At 42.6% G+C, this 14,676-nt stretch overlaps 1 long non-coding RNA gene across 1 annotated transcript; it reads left to right on the top strand.

Annotated features, from left to right (window-relative positions):
• Positions 1-1,582: 1,582 nt before the first annotated feature.
• On the top strand, positions 1,583-7,488 carry LOC149462027 (uncharacterized). The gene is made up of 2 exons (XR_016312732.1): positions 1,583-1,784; positions 7,288-7,488. It is a non-coding gene; the product is annotated as an uncharacterized LOC149462027 (long non-coding RNA).
• The last annotated feature ends 7,188 nt before the right edge of the window (positions 7,489-14,676 follow it).

Genomic DNA, 14,676 nt, shown 5'->3' with positions numbered 1-14,676 from the left:
AAGAAGGCACAGGAGTGGACTTAGTGTGTGTGTGTATATATATATATATATATATATATATATATATATATATATATATATATACACAGTGAAGGAAATAAGTATTTCATCCCCTGGTGATTTTGGATATTAAATGTTTGCCCACTCACAAAGAAATGATCAGTCTAATAATCGAATGGTAGGTGTATTGTAACACTGAGAGGCAGAATAGCAACAAAAAATGCAAAAGAAATGCATGTCTAACACATTATGCACTGATTTGCATGTTCATGAGGGAACAGGGGATCAAATACTTATTTCCTTCACTGTATGTATATATATATATATAGGTGTTTAATACAATGTTTTTTGTTTTACAGATAAGCATTTAGTGTGTGATAAAGGATCCCCACAGCACTATGGGTTACCTTAAGAGACAGCACACTAGAACCTCCCTGTCTTTAGCCTTGCACTGTGTGATTTAGACTCCATTCACACTTTGCTATTTGGAATCAAAGGCAGAATCACCACAATTATGCCTGCGATTCCAAACACACACTTGTTGGGGGTGCCATTATCCTTTAACATTATTTCAAAATTTCTTGGGACTGAATGTACTAAACTCTTATGCTTTGGTTTTAAAAACATTTTTTTTGCTTTGAACACAGTGGACTTTATCTTCTATAAAATGTATACATTGATCTATCATATATTAATTGCCAACAGTCTAGCATTGCCATAAAAGTCTGTAACTGTAAACAGTATTTTTTATTCCTATTTTGTAAAAAAAAGAAAATAAAGGAATCCTTGTTGACTAAATTAAAATACAGTTCATCTAGTTCAACCACAGTGTATACTTTGTACCATAAATTATTATTATTATTAATAAAATATAGCTGTAACTGTAAAAACATGTTTTATCTTTTAAAATGTTATACACAGGAGATATATATATATATATATATATATGTGTGTGTGTGTGTGTTAAAAATTCATCCTAGATGAAAGAACAAAATCCTATGTTAAATATTTATCTTAAATGTAAAAAAAAAAGAGAAAAAACATTTGTAAATATAAAGAAATAAATTACTTTAGAAAAAAAAGGACAATTCCTATTTTGTAAAAAATGGAAAATAAAGAAAATGACTATTTTTAAAATAAAAATACACAGTTACATACAGTATAATTCTTACAAAGTTACGTAGCTAGGTTGAAAAAAATACATGTGGTAAGAAACCTTAAAACTTTCATAACAGAAAGCTGATCTAGAAGAAGGCAAAATAAAACCTATAAAGCATGGTCCAAGCATAATACATTCCTTCTCTTTGTATTCCTAAAATCATACTTCGTAGGCCCAACAGAGACTAATAGAAATGTACATAAATGTATATAATTTGCAGTCCAGCTGAAACTCTGAATTATGCACATACTAGCAGTCGTTCTAGGTGTTGAAGTGGGTAAGGGGGGGGGGGGAGGTAGACTAGAGGTGACTGACATAAATTATATCTGCATTCTATCCTTTCTGCAACTCTAATAGTATCACGTTACAAGCACCAGAGTTGGATATAGCAGGTGCATTCACATCACTGAAAATGCTGTTAGACTTCAGACATGTGTCAGCGCTGAGACTCCATGAGAAGTAATTACAAGTCCTGAGAATGATAACTTCAGGGTAATGCAGACCTGCAACAGGGAGGACACAGACAGAAGCAAAGTTCTGTCTGCACAGCTTGGATGTGATTACTCCAATTGATGGAAAGCATTATGGACTTTCTCCTGAAGTATATCTTTGCACAGCAATCATGGTAAATATTCATACGATGTGCTATTAATGTATTTCTTATTTAAAAGGCAAAGTGAGAGTTTTTTTTTTTAATTTTTATTAAAGTCAAGACCAAAAAATATTACATATTTTATTTATAAATATATTCTCATATTTAGCCAGCAGGAGGAGCTTGTGGATCCTTTTCCTATTTCCTATGTCTCCTTTGCTCCTTCAGTGTAAAATTCCTGCTGTTTAAAGAGGTAGGGAGTTCACACTGAAATATTCACACAGGTAAATGGGTCAGATCTTAGACTTCCTCCCTCTTTTTGTACAGTTTCAGGACCCATTCACAAGTCACGTATGTGGGAACAAGAGTTCCAGCTATGTGATTTTCAAAACATAATTCTCACACAATTCTGCATGTTGCATAGGGATAGCCTTTTCACTCGAATGGGCTGCCCTATGCGGGGTTGTTGAACAAAAAGAAGTTCCTACTTCATTTTGGGTGACAAGCTTTGAGCCATTTTTAAAGATGATTAAAATAATGGCAGAATTGTATCGTGTTTGGGATGCCATTAACCACTTGCCCTCCTGAGGATTTCCGCCCCTTCCTGACCAGGCCATTTTTTGCAATACGGCGCTGCGTTACTTTAACTGACAACTGTGTGGTCATGCAACGCTGCACTTAAAATTTATGTCCATTTTTCCCCACAAATAGAGATTTCTTTCGGTGGTATTTGATTGCCTGTGCGCTTTTTATTTTTCGCGCTATAAAAAAAAAAGAGGCAATTTTGAGAAAAAAACAATATTTTTGACTTTTTGCTAATAAACATGTAAAAAAATTTAAAAAATCAAATTTCGTCATAAATTTAGGCAAAAATGTATTCTGCTACATGTCTTTGCTAAAATAAAAAATCCCAATACGTGTAAATTAATAGATTTATGTGAAAATTATAGCGTTTACCAATGGCGGTATAGATACTGGGATTCTTTTATTTTATTTCTAATTTTTACTAGTAATGGCGGCGATCAGCAACCTATAGAGGGACTGCGGCAGGCATTTTGATAGCAGGTCACATGACAGTTGTAAACAACTGATGGCTTCCTTTCATGCCATCCATTGTATACAATTGTATCACTAGCTGTGAATAGTCACAGTGATCACATGCACAGACTGGGCCAATCACAGACCATCTGTGTCATGTGATTAGCCGTGGCCAAAAAAACCTGAATGAATAAATTCCATTCAGTTAAATGCTTGCTTATAGCAAAGAAATTCTTTGCTATAAGCAATCATATTGTGCAAAAAAAAAATACTGATCACTTCCCCAAAGTAGTACAATGTTACTATTGTAACATTATACTACTTTGGTCATAGTGTAACATGAAAACAAAATCATTTAAAAAAGAGAAAAAACTTAATAAAAAAATGTAAAAAATAATAAAATAAAAAACATTTAAAATAATGATCAATTTTTTTTTTCGGACTGTCACCAGTCAGTGTCCCTGATCACTGCCACACCAGTTATATGATGACAATGTACTGCACTGGTGACAGTATGTTAACAAAAAAAAAAATTGTGAAAATATTTTTTTTAATGTCTTCATTCTCCAAAAAATGATGACAAAAAAATTACAACTTCAAAAAACTTGCCATGCCTGTTATGAAATATGTCAGGCTGTCTACTTTGCAAAAAGCGGTAATTTGGAGGAAATCTACTGTTATATATCTGTACTATTCTGACATTCTTGGAACTCAAAAAATTTGATTGGCCGTCAGTACTTCAGGATTGATCAATTTTCAGATATCCCAAAGTTTGTGAACTCTATAACTTTCCTACAGACTAAATAATAAATACCAATTTGGGTTATTTTCACCAAAGACATGTAGCAGAATACATCTCGGCCTCAATTTAGGAAGAACAATTATTTATTTGCAAACTTTTATAACAGAAACAAAGAAACGTGGGTTTTTTTTTCAAAATTTACGGTCTTTTTTTGTTAATTTAGCAAAAAATAAAAACCCCAGCGGTGATTAAATACCACCAAAAGAAAGCTCTAGCTGTGTGAACAAAATGTTAAAATTTTAGTTTGGGTACAATGTTGCATGACCGTGCAATTGTCATTCAAAGTGTGAGAGCGCTGAAACCTGAAAATTGGCCTGGGCAGGAAGGGGGTAAAAGTACCCGGTATGGAAGAGGTTAATCACTGCACCCCCTTCCTGCCCATGGATCGCATCACAATGTTTCTTACTGAGGAAGTAGCACCTGCTGAATGCGATCTATTTAAGTGAATGAGGCCAATGCACACGGCTGTGGCTCACTAGTGCAGGGCTGAAGGGGTCAGTGAGGAGATAATAGATTGCCTCCTCACCAGGGGCGGACTGACCATTTGGAAACTCGGGCACTGCCCAAGGGCCCTGGCTCAGTAGGGGGCCCCATCAGATGCCCCTGGTACCTTTTTCATAGGCTTATTTGAGTTTGGGCAAGGACACAGGGGCTCCATGATCACCTATTGCCCGGGGGCCCCATGAGTTGTCAGTCCGCCCCTGCTCCTCACTGTCTGCCAAATGCTCTCTGAAGAGTGACCTGAACACAAATTGCATTTCAGAAGCCAAAGCTCACATGAACAAGCCCTAACCCCAGATTCACACTTAAGCGTTTTCTGCAGGGTTTTGCTGAAACGGTACAGTCCATGTAACATGATTTCCTATGGGACACGTTCAGCTCTCTGCATTTTCACCCGGTGTGTTTTTTGGAAAGGGCCAGGAACTTTTTTGGAATGCAAAACATCTTGTTTTTTTGATTCTATAGAATGGGAATGCTGCACAAAAGCATGTACTGTGTTTTTGCTGCATTATTTTATGTGTTTTGCGTTTAATTCTGCCTAGCAACAAGAAAAAAAAGAAAAGAAAAGCAAAACGCATCAAAAACACGTAAAAAAGCAAGGTTAAAAATGCAATGCAGAAACGCGTCAAACGCAACCTGCATAGGTGTGAACCTAGGCTGGACAAAAAATGGTCAAAAAACAATATGTGTATGCAAGCCACAGGCAACATTTTATTACCCCCGGTTCACATATTCTCTTTCATGCGGGACGCGTTTTGTGCGGGCACTAGAGCTCATTCATTGAATGGACTCCCATACCCTGGGACCGCAGGGAAGAAGTCTCTGCACTTCTTTGGAAACCGCAGCCCGCACAGGAACTAAAGTTCCCAGTACGGTTGTGATTTCCAGAGCGGGCGGTGTGCCATTAGAATTAGTGGCACCCGCCAGCGGGTCCGCATCCTTCTGTGTGGGTGGTGCGGCTGTGCGGATCCGCAGCGGCACCACCCACACAGATGTGAACCTAGCCTTACAACCGGATTTCAGCTGATAAAAATAACTTAATTGCACCCGATCCATGCGCAATTGTTGGTTTGATCCATGTGCTGTTGTTGGTTTGATCCGTGCGCGGTTGTTGATCCGTGCGCGGTTGTTGATCCGTGCGCTGCTGTTGGTTTGATCTGTGCTCTGTTGTTGGTTTGATCCATGCACGGTTGTTGGTTTGATCCGTGCGCAGTTGTTGGTTTGATCCGTGCGCTGTTGTTGGTTTGATCCGTGCGCTGTTGTTGGTTTGATCCGTGCGCTGTTATTGGTTTGATCTGTGCGTTGCTGTTGGTTTGATACATGCACGGTTGTTGGTTTGATCCGTGCGCAGTTGTTGGTTTCATCCGTGCGCTGTTGTAGGTTTGATCCGTGTGCTGTTGTTGGTTTCATCCGTGCGCTGTTGTTGGTTTGATCCGTGCGCTGTTGCTTTGATCCGTGCGCGGTTGTTGATCCGTGCGCGGTTGTTGATCCGTGCGCTGTTGTTGGTTTGATCCGTGCACTGCTGTTGGTTTGATCCGTGCACTGCTGTTGGTTTGATCCATGCGCTGTTGTTGGTTTGATCCATGCGCGGTTGTTGGTTTGATCCGTGTGCTGTTGTTGGTTTGATCCGTGCGGTGTTGTTGGTTTGATCCGTGCACGGTTGTTGGTTTCATCCGTGCGCTGTTGTTGGTTTGATCCGTGCGCTGTTGTTGGTTTGATCCATGCGGTGTTGTTGGTTTGATCCGTGCACGGTTGTTGGTTTCATCCGTGCGCTGTTGTTGGTTTGATCCGTGCGCTGTTGTTGGTTTGATCCGTGCGCTGTTATTGGTTTGATCCGTGCGCTGTTGTTGGTTTGATCCATGCGCGGTTGTTGGTTTGATCCATGTGCAGTTGTTGGTTTCATCCTTGCGCTGTTGTTGGTTTGATCCGTGCGGTGTTGTTGGTTTGATCCGTGCGCTGTTATTGGTTTGATCCGTGCACGGTTGTTGGTTTGATCCATGCGCGGTTGTTGGTTTGATCCGTGCGCGGTTGTTGGTTTGATCCGTGCGCGGTTGTTGGTTTGATCTGTGCGCTGTTATTGGTTTGATCCGTGCGCTGTTATTGGTTTGATATCTTTGCGACTATCTGCTTAGGAAGGATCAGAGATCAAACAAGGGCCAAAATAAATAAAAACATTTGTAAAGGTTTCAGGAGAATTTGCTATCACTGAATTAGTCACTGCTAGTTCCTCATAATCGATAACACTCATTCTCAGTTTTGTAAAAAAATAAATAAATAAAATAATAGATGGCTTGTGCCAAGCTGGGGGAACGAGCCATATTTTTCAGGGAAGGTTGCTTGGGTATAAAAGTCCTTTGTTCTATGCACAGGAAGTGACAGCGATAAGCTTCATCCACCTGCTACAATTCATGTGTTTAGGAAAGGTGTAAAGACTTGTAAAAGGTCCACATAGCGGCTGTTAGGACTGATAACCTGACTTGGCAAGAACCGGGTAATAAATGACTATATAAAGGACTCAATGTACTCACACAGGAGGGAGGTAGTCATGTGGGGGTGGTAAAACGAACACCCGCTAACGACTATCCAGGAATTTATGGACAGAAAAGAAAGCAATGAATTCCACCAAAGAGTTGTACCCTTAACCTGGATGTGCCGAGTGTGCCACCGTAGGAGAAATTCCTTTCACTTCCTGTCCTGGTGACCACGCAGGAAGTCAGGGGACATTTCTTAAAGCGAGGCTCACACCTATGCAGTTTGCATTTGATCCGTTTCTGCATTGCATTTTGCGTTTTTGCATTTTTTTTCTTGTTGCTAGGTAGATTAAAATGCAAAACGTGACAAAAACGCAGCAAAAACACACTATATGCTTTTCTGCAGCGTCTCCATTGAAGGTCCCTGACGACGTCTTTTGATGACGAAACACGTACGATGGAGCCAAGCCGTGTGACTTCATCACATTCTGGAGGGACAGCAGCCATCTTGTTGATTTGAAATTCTCTTTTTTTTACCATGCTGGCTTTTATATTTATTCATGTTCGTAGAACCTAAATAAATTTATTGGTTTTCATTTTAATACTACATTATGAGTTGCCTTTTCTTCTCCATGTGTTGTTCTGCCATTTGATGGGAGATTCTGCTATTTGGAAGAATTAAAATGCAAAACGCGGCAAAAACACAGTATATGCTTTTCTGCAGCGTCTCCATTGAAAGTCCCTGATGACGTCTTTTGATGACGAAACACGTACGGTGGAGCCAAGCCGTGTGACTTCATCACAATCTAGAGGGACAACAGCCATCTTGTTGATTTGAAACTCTCTTTTTTTTACCATGCTGGCTTTTATATTTATTCATGTTCGTGGAACCTAAATAAATCGATTGGTTTTTATTTTAATACTACATTATGAGTTGCCTTTTCTTCTCCATGTGTTCTGCCATTTGATGGGAGATTCTGCTATTTGGAAGAATTAAAATGCAAAACGCGGCAAAAACACAGTATATGCTTTTCTGCAGCGTCTCCATTGAAAGTCCCTGACGACGTCTTTTGATGACGAAACACATACAGTGGAGCCAAGCCGTGTGACTTCATCACACTCTAGAGCAGCGGTTCTCAACCAGGGGGTCGCGACCCCTTTGGGGGTCGAACGACCATTTCCCAGGGGTCGCCTAAGACCATCGGAAAACACATATTTCCGATGGTCTTAGGAACCGAGACACCGCTGCTGTCTCCGGCGATGTGTGGGCGGGATGATACGCTGCTCCTGTCACCTGGCCACACCTCCGGGATCGCTCAGCAGCTCCGCCTCCTTGCCGCTGATTGGCCACCGGAACTGTAGCTCAGGAGAGGCACACAGGCGGCCAATCACCGGCGAGGAGGTGGAGCTTGGAGAGGAGGAGCCGAGCGGCAGCGCGCGTACATCAAAGAAGACCGAGGGAGCTGCCGGAGCGAGTGAAGAGGAGAGCGGCCAGAGAAGGAAGACAGCTGACAGGTAAGTGAGAGAGCGAGCCCAGGCTGGAGCAGGGGTCAGCAAAGTAAGTATCATTGGTGTCAGTGGAAGGGATAGTGCCCCATCATTTGTGTCACTAATACCAACAATGGGGCACTATTCCTCCCCCCACTGACACCAACGATGGGGCACTATTCCTCCCCCAACTGACACCAACGATGGGGCACTATTCCTCCCCCCACTGACACCAACGATGTGGCACTATTCCTCCCCCCACTGACACCAACGATGTGGCACTATTCCTCCCCCCACTGACACCAACGATGGGGCACTATTCCTCCCCCCACTGACACCAACGATGGGGCACTATTCCTCCCCCCACTGACACCAACGATGGGGCACTATTCCTCCCCCCACTGACACCAACGATGGGGCACTATTCCTCCCCCCACTGACACCAACGATGGGGCACTATTCCTCCCCCCACTGACACCAACGATAGGGCACTATTCCTCCCCCCACTGACACCAACGATGGGGCACTATTTCCCCCCCCCGACCCCAATGATGGGGCACTATTCTCCCCTCCACCACACTGACATCAATGATGGGGCACTATTCCTCCCACTGACACCAATGATGGGGCACTATTCCTCCCACTGACACCAATGATGTGGCACTATTCCTCCCACTGACACCAGTGATGGGGCACTACTCCCACTGACACCAGTGATGGGGCACTACTCCCCCCACTGACACCAGTGATGGGGCACTATTCCTCCCACTGACACCAATGATGGGGCACTACTCCCCCCACTGACACCAATGATGGGGCACTACTCCCCCCACTGACACCAATGATGGGGCACTACTCCCCCCACTGACACCAATGATGTGGCACTATTCCTCCCACTGACACCAGTGATGGAGCACTACTCCTCCCACTGACACCAGTGATGGGGCACTACTCCCCCCACTGACACCAGTGATGGAGCACTACTCCCCCCACTGACACCAATGATGGGGCACTACTCCCCCCACTGACACCAATGATGGGGCACTACTCCTCCCACTGACACCAATGATGGGGCACTATTCCTCCCACTGACACCAATGATGGGGCACTACTCCTCCCACTGACACCAATGATGGGGCACTATTCCTCCCACTGACACCAGTGATGGAGCACTACTCCTCCCACTGACACCAGTGATGGGGCACTACTCCCCCCACTGACACCAGTGATGGAGCACTACTCCCCCCACTGACACCAATGATGGGGCACTACTCCCCCCACTGACACCAATGATGGGGCACTACTCCTCCCACTGACACCAATGATGGGGCACTATTCCTCCCACTGACACCAATGATGGGGCACTACTCCTCCCACTGACACCAATGATGGGGCACTATTCCTCCCACTGACACCAATGATGGGGCACTATTCCTCCCACTGACACCAGTGATGGAGCACTACTCCTCCCACTGACACCAGTGATGGGGCACTACTCCCCCCACTGACACCAGTGATGGAGCACTACTCCCCCCACTGACACCAATGATGGGGCACTACTCCCCCCACTGACACCAATGATGGGGCACTACTCCTCCCATTGACACCAATGATGGGGCACTATTCCTCCCACTGACACCAATGATGGGGCACTCTTCCTCCCACTGACTCCAACGATGGGGCACTATTCCTCCCACTGACACCAACGATGGGGCACTATTCCTCCCACTGATACCAACGATGGGGCACTATTCCTCCCACTGACACCAACGATGGGGCACTATTCCTCCCACTGACACCAACGATGGGGCACTATTCCTCCCACTGACACCAACGATGGGGCACTATTCCTCCCACTGACACCAACGATGGGGCACTATTCCTCCCACTGACACCAACGATGGGGCACTATTCCTCCCACTGACACCAACGATGGGGCACTATTCCTCCCACTGACACCAACGATGGGGCACTATTCCTCCCACTGACACCAGTGATGGGGCACTATTCATCCCACTGACATCAGTGATGGGGCACTATTCCTCCCACTGATACCAATGATGGGGCACTATTCATCCCACTGACATCAGTGATGGGGCACTATTCCTCCCACTGACACCAACGATGGGGCACCATTCCTCCCACTGACACCAACGATGGGGCACTATTCCTCCCACTGACACCAACGATGGGGCACTATTCCTCCCACTGACACCAACGATGGGGCACTATTCCTCCCACTGACACCAACGATGGGGCACTATTCCTCCCACTGACACCAGTGATGGGGCACTATTCATCCCACTGACATCAGTGATGGGGCACTATTCCTCCCACTGATACCAACGATGGGGCACTATGCATCCCACTGACATCAGTGATGGAGCACTATTCCTCCCACTGACACCAGTGATGGGGCACTATTCCTCCCACTGACACCAGTGATGGGGCACTATTCATCCCACTGACATCAGTGATGGGGCACTATTCCTCCCACTGATACCAACGATGGGGCACTATTCCTCCCACTGATACCAACGATGGGGCACTATTCCTCCCACTGATACCAATGATGGGGCACTATTCATCCCACTGACATCAGTGATGGGGCACTACTCCTTCCACTGACACCAATGACATGGCACTACTCCTCCCACTGCAAAATTACAGTTATGAAGTAGCAATGAAAATAATTTTATGGTTGGGGGTCACCACAACATGAGGAACTGTATTAAGGGGTCGCGGCATTAGAAAGGTTGAGAACCGCTGCTCTAGAGGGACAGCAGCCATCTTGTTGATTGAAACTCTTTTTTTTACCATGCTGGCTTTAATATTTATACGCATAGTCTTTGAACTAAATTCAATTCAAATTTCAGACAAAATGTTGTTTCCTTCTTCTGGATGTGTTTAAATTCGTTACTATTATAATTCAGAAATTTGGATACATCCGGATCTCTGAATAATAAAAATGTCATCCGAAATTCAATTCAGAACTAAACGAACCGCACATGTCTAATATATTCACTTTTGCGAGTAAACACCCATGAAGAGCCCATTAGGCAAATTGCAGCAATTGCACACAATGCATGTGGTTGCGGTACATTGTTCAGCAAAACTAAAGTGATAGCTCATGGCCTGGCAATCACCTCTGAAAAGAGATCCTAAAGTGGATCGCTTTTTAGAGGAGCAGCGGGTTAGGCTCATGTCTGTAGCCTTACAGATTTCTTAGGCTTCGTTCAAACATGTGACTGGGGGACTGGGCAGTTGAGCCATGGTTTTACCGCCCCCTGACTGCATGGCTGTACACATGCCACAGTCATAATGCTGTGCTTCGCAGGGCAAAAATTAAATAGGATGTCACTATCAGTGGTCATTGCCACCACCAACAAAGATGAATGCAGGTCTATGAGGCAACCACCCTGTAATAGATGGGTTGCAGTACGGTAATGTGGCATTTACACGATTAAATCAAGCAGTGAGAAGGTGATATATTGCCTCTTCTCTGCCTGTTAACCACTTGCCGCCCTGCCACTGCAGAAATACGGCAGCAGGGCGGCACGGGCAGGCAAAACCACATTTTAAAACGTGTGTATTGTAAACAGATAGGGGGCGCGCGCGAGGCGCGCCACCGCCCTATCTGTCCCGCCAATCACCGCCGCGGATGTCAGTCGCCGGGTCACAGCCGGTTCTTACCGGCTGTTTCCCAGCGATCGGCGGCAATTAGTGACAGAGAGCACAGCTGCAGTAGCTGTGCTGTCACTTCCCTGACAGCTCAAGGACAAGCTGATGGAGAAAGAAGAGTTTCTCTCTCTTGATCAGCGGTGTCCCATGCAGCACACACCCCCGCCCCCTAGTAAAACACTCCCCTCACTCAGATAACCCTTCACTGCAAAATAAGGTTAACCCCTTCCTCCCCATTGCCATTAGTACAGTGTCAGTGTTTTTTTTTTGCACTGATCACTGTATTAGTGTTTTTGGGGATGTCAGTGACCCCAAGTCAGTACCCCCCAATGTCAGAATGTCCGCCGCAGTCCCGCCATAAGTCGCTGGTCGCCCACCATAAGTCACTGATCGCCGCCATAATTCGCTGATCGCCGCCATTATTAGTATAAAAAAAACCCTAAAAATCCCAGTATCTTTCCCACCATTTGTAAACGCTATAACTTTCACGTAAACCAAATAATTTACACGTATTGTTTTTTTTTCTTAGCAAAGACGTCGCAGAATGCATTTTGGCAGAAATTTATGACTAAATTTGATTTTTGCATTTTTTTTACTGGACATGTTTTATAGCAAAAAGTCCAAAATATTGTTTTTTTTTCCTCAAAATTGTTAGCCTTTTTTTTTACAGCGCAAAAAATAAAAAACGCACAGGCAATCAAATACCACCAAAAGAAAGCTCAATTTGTGGGGAAAAAAAGGATGTAAATTTCATTTATATACCGTATTGCATGACCGCGCAATTGTCCGTTAAACTAGCGCAGCGCTGTATAGCAGAAAAATGGCGTAAATTGCAGTATCTATACCATAGTTTGTAGACGCTATAACTTCCACACAAAGCAATCAATATACACTTATTGGGATTTTTTTTACCAAAAACATGGAGCAGAATACATTTTGGACTAAATTTATAACCAACTTTGAGTTTACTATATATTTTTTATAGCTGAAAGTAAAAAATATTGTTTTTCTTCAAACTTTTTGGCCTTTTTTTGTTTATAGTGTGAAAAATAAAAACCACACAGATGATCAAATACCACCGAAAGAAAGCTCTATTTGTGTGAAAAAAAGGACGTAAATTTCGTTTGGGTGCAGCATTGCATGACCGCGCAATTATCAGTTGAATTAGTGCAGCGCCGAGTAGCAAAAAGAGGCCTGGTCATTAAGGGGGGTAAATCCTCTGGAGCTCAAGTGGTTAAATACCCTCTGAAAGTGATCTATTGCAGATTGCTCTGCTGAGGGCACCACTCACTTGAACAAGCCCTTATGCAGGCCATAGACGGGTCGAAAACCAACTGTTATAAAAAAAGAAAAAAAAGAAAAATCGATCGTTCAATAGACCGACGTTACCAGCAATGGTAAAACAAATTGTCTGATTTTTATCCCGTCTACGGCCGGCATTTAATTACTTCTGTCCTTGCAAAGAGCTCTGCTATTATATTTGACATAAAAAAGCATTGTGGTTGCAATATTGTATCTATTTGTATCCATTTCGGATACAGATGTTTTTATTCGGATACAAATAGATACATTGTTGCAACCGCAATACTTTTCATATAAAATATAATAGCGGACTAGAATTCTTCTGCTTCTTCTTCTTCTTTCTTCTTCTTCTTCTTCTTGCAGGTCACGGCTCTTGCGCAGATTTTTTATAGGTAAAACATTTTTCGGGGTTTTGGCACATTTTTTTATCAGTAAAGTTGGAAAAAAATCGACTGATTTTGCTGATCGCCCAATTTTCCCAACAATGATGGGCAAATCGGCCGATCAGCAAAATCAGCCGATTTTTTTCCAACTTTACCGATAAAAAAAATGTGCAAAAACCCCAAAAAATGGCCGACCAATTAACCCACTAATGGTGCGAAAATCGGCCGATTTTTCCACCCATCTATGGCCTGCATTACTGTTCTCACAGAGAGCGGAATTTACCTATAAACAGGTGTGAAAATGTAACTGATTTTTTTTTCTTTAACAGAAGAAGAATTTCATCCTATCTCAGGGCAGAAATATGGAGTGCAAAGAAGTATTTGCCTGATGACGGTTCAAATTCTATAGAATTCTTGTCATCTGTGTCCGTCCAGGTGATGTCGGCAGATGGGAGCCAGGTGAAGCCTTCTTAGAATACGTGAATTTCTTTGTACGTCTCGCCATATGTTGTCAGGCTTGTCTCTACTGGAAGGTCAGGGCTGTGACAAGTGAGTGATTAGTGTTGCTATTTAGCCTGTGTAGAGCGCGCCGTGTGCGTTCACATGAGAAACTCCGGCCTTGTCACTTACACTGTATCCCTGGGCCTGGGAGACTCCCATTATCTCTATTCAGAGAATGGCTCAGATACTGCGTGTCCAATCTCAGCTCCTAACAGAAAATAGAAGAATGTTAAAGAGGAACACTACCCTACAAATGAAAACAGGAATAAACCTAAACACATTAAATGAAATATATTGCAACATCCCAATTATTACATTTGGTTTTCTTTTTTTTTCTTTTTAAAATTTATTTTTTTATTAGTTTTCGTATTTATTTATTTATGTATTTTTTTTTACAGTAGTTTTCTTTTTTATATATTTTTTCTTTTTTTTTTAAAAAAATTAGCTTTCTTCTTTATTCATTCATTTATTTTCGTTTTCTTTTATCTTTTTTAAATTTGATTATTTATCTATTTATTTTCTATTTAAAATGAGTTGTATTTATTTATTTTTTTACAATAGTTTTCTTCTTTCTTTCTATATAGGTTTTCTTTTTTTTTTATTAGCTTTCTTTTTTATTTATTTTAATTAGTTTTCTTTTATCTTGTTTTCATCTTTTTTAAAAAAAAAGTTTTAAATTATTTATTTATTACAATTATTATTATTATACAGTATTTATATAGCGCCAAAAGGTTTGCTCAGCGCTGTACATTATAGTG

Source organism: Staurois parvus, unplaced genomic scaffold, assembly GCF_062004578.1.
Source record: "Staurois parvus isolate SC_StPar_1 unplaced genomic scaffold, SC_StPar_1.0 ptg000187l, whole genome shotgun sequence".
Classification (NCBI taxonomy): domain Eukaryota; kingdom Metazoa; phylum Chordata; class Amphibia; order Anura; family Ranidae; genus Staurois; species Staurois parvus.
Note: the sequence above shows the minus strand (reverse complement) of the source record. Positions and strands in the feature narration are given on the sequence as shown.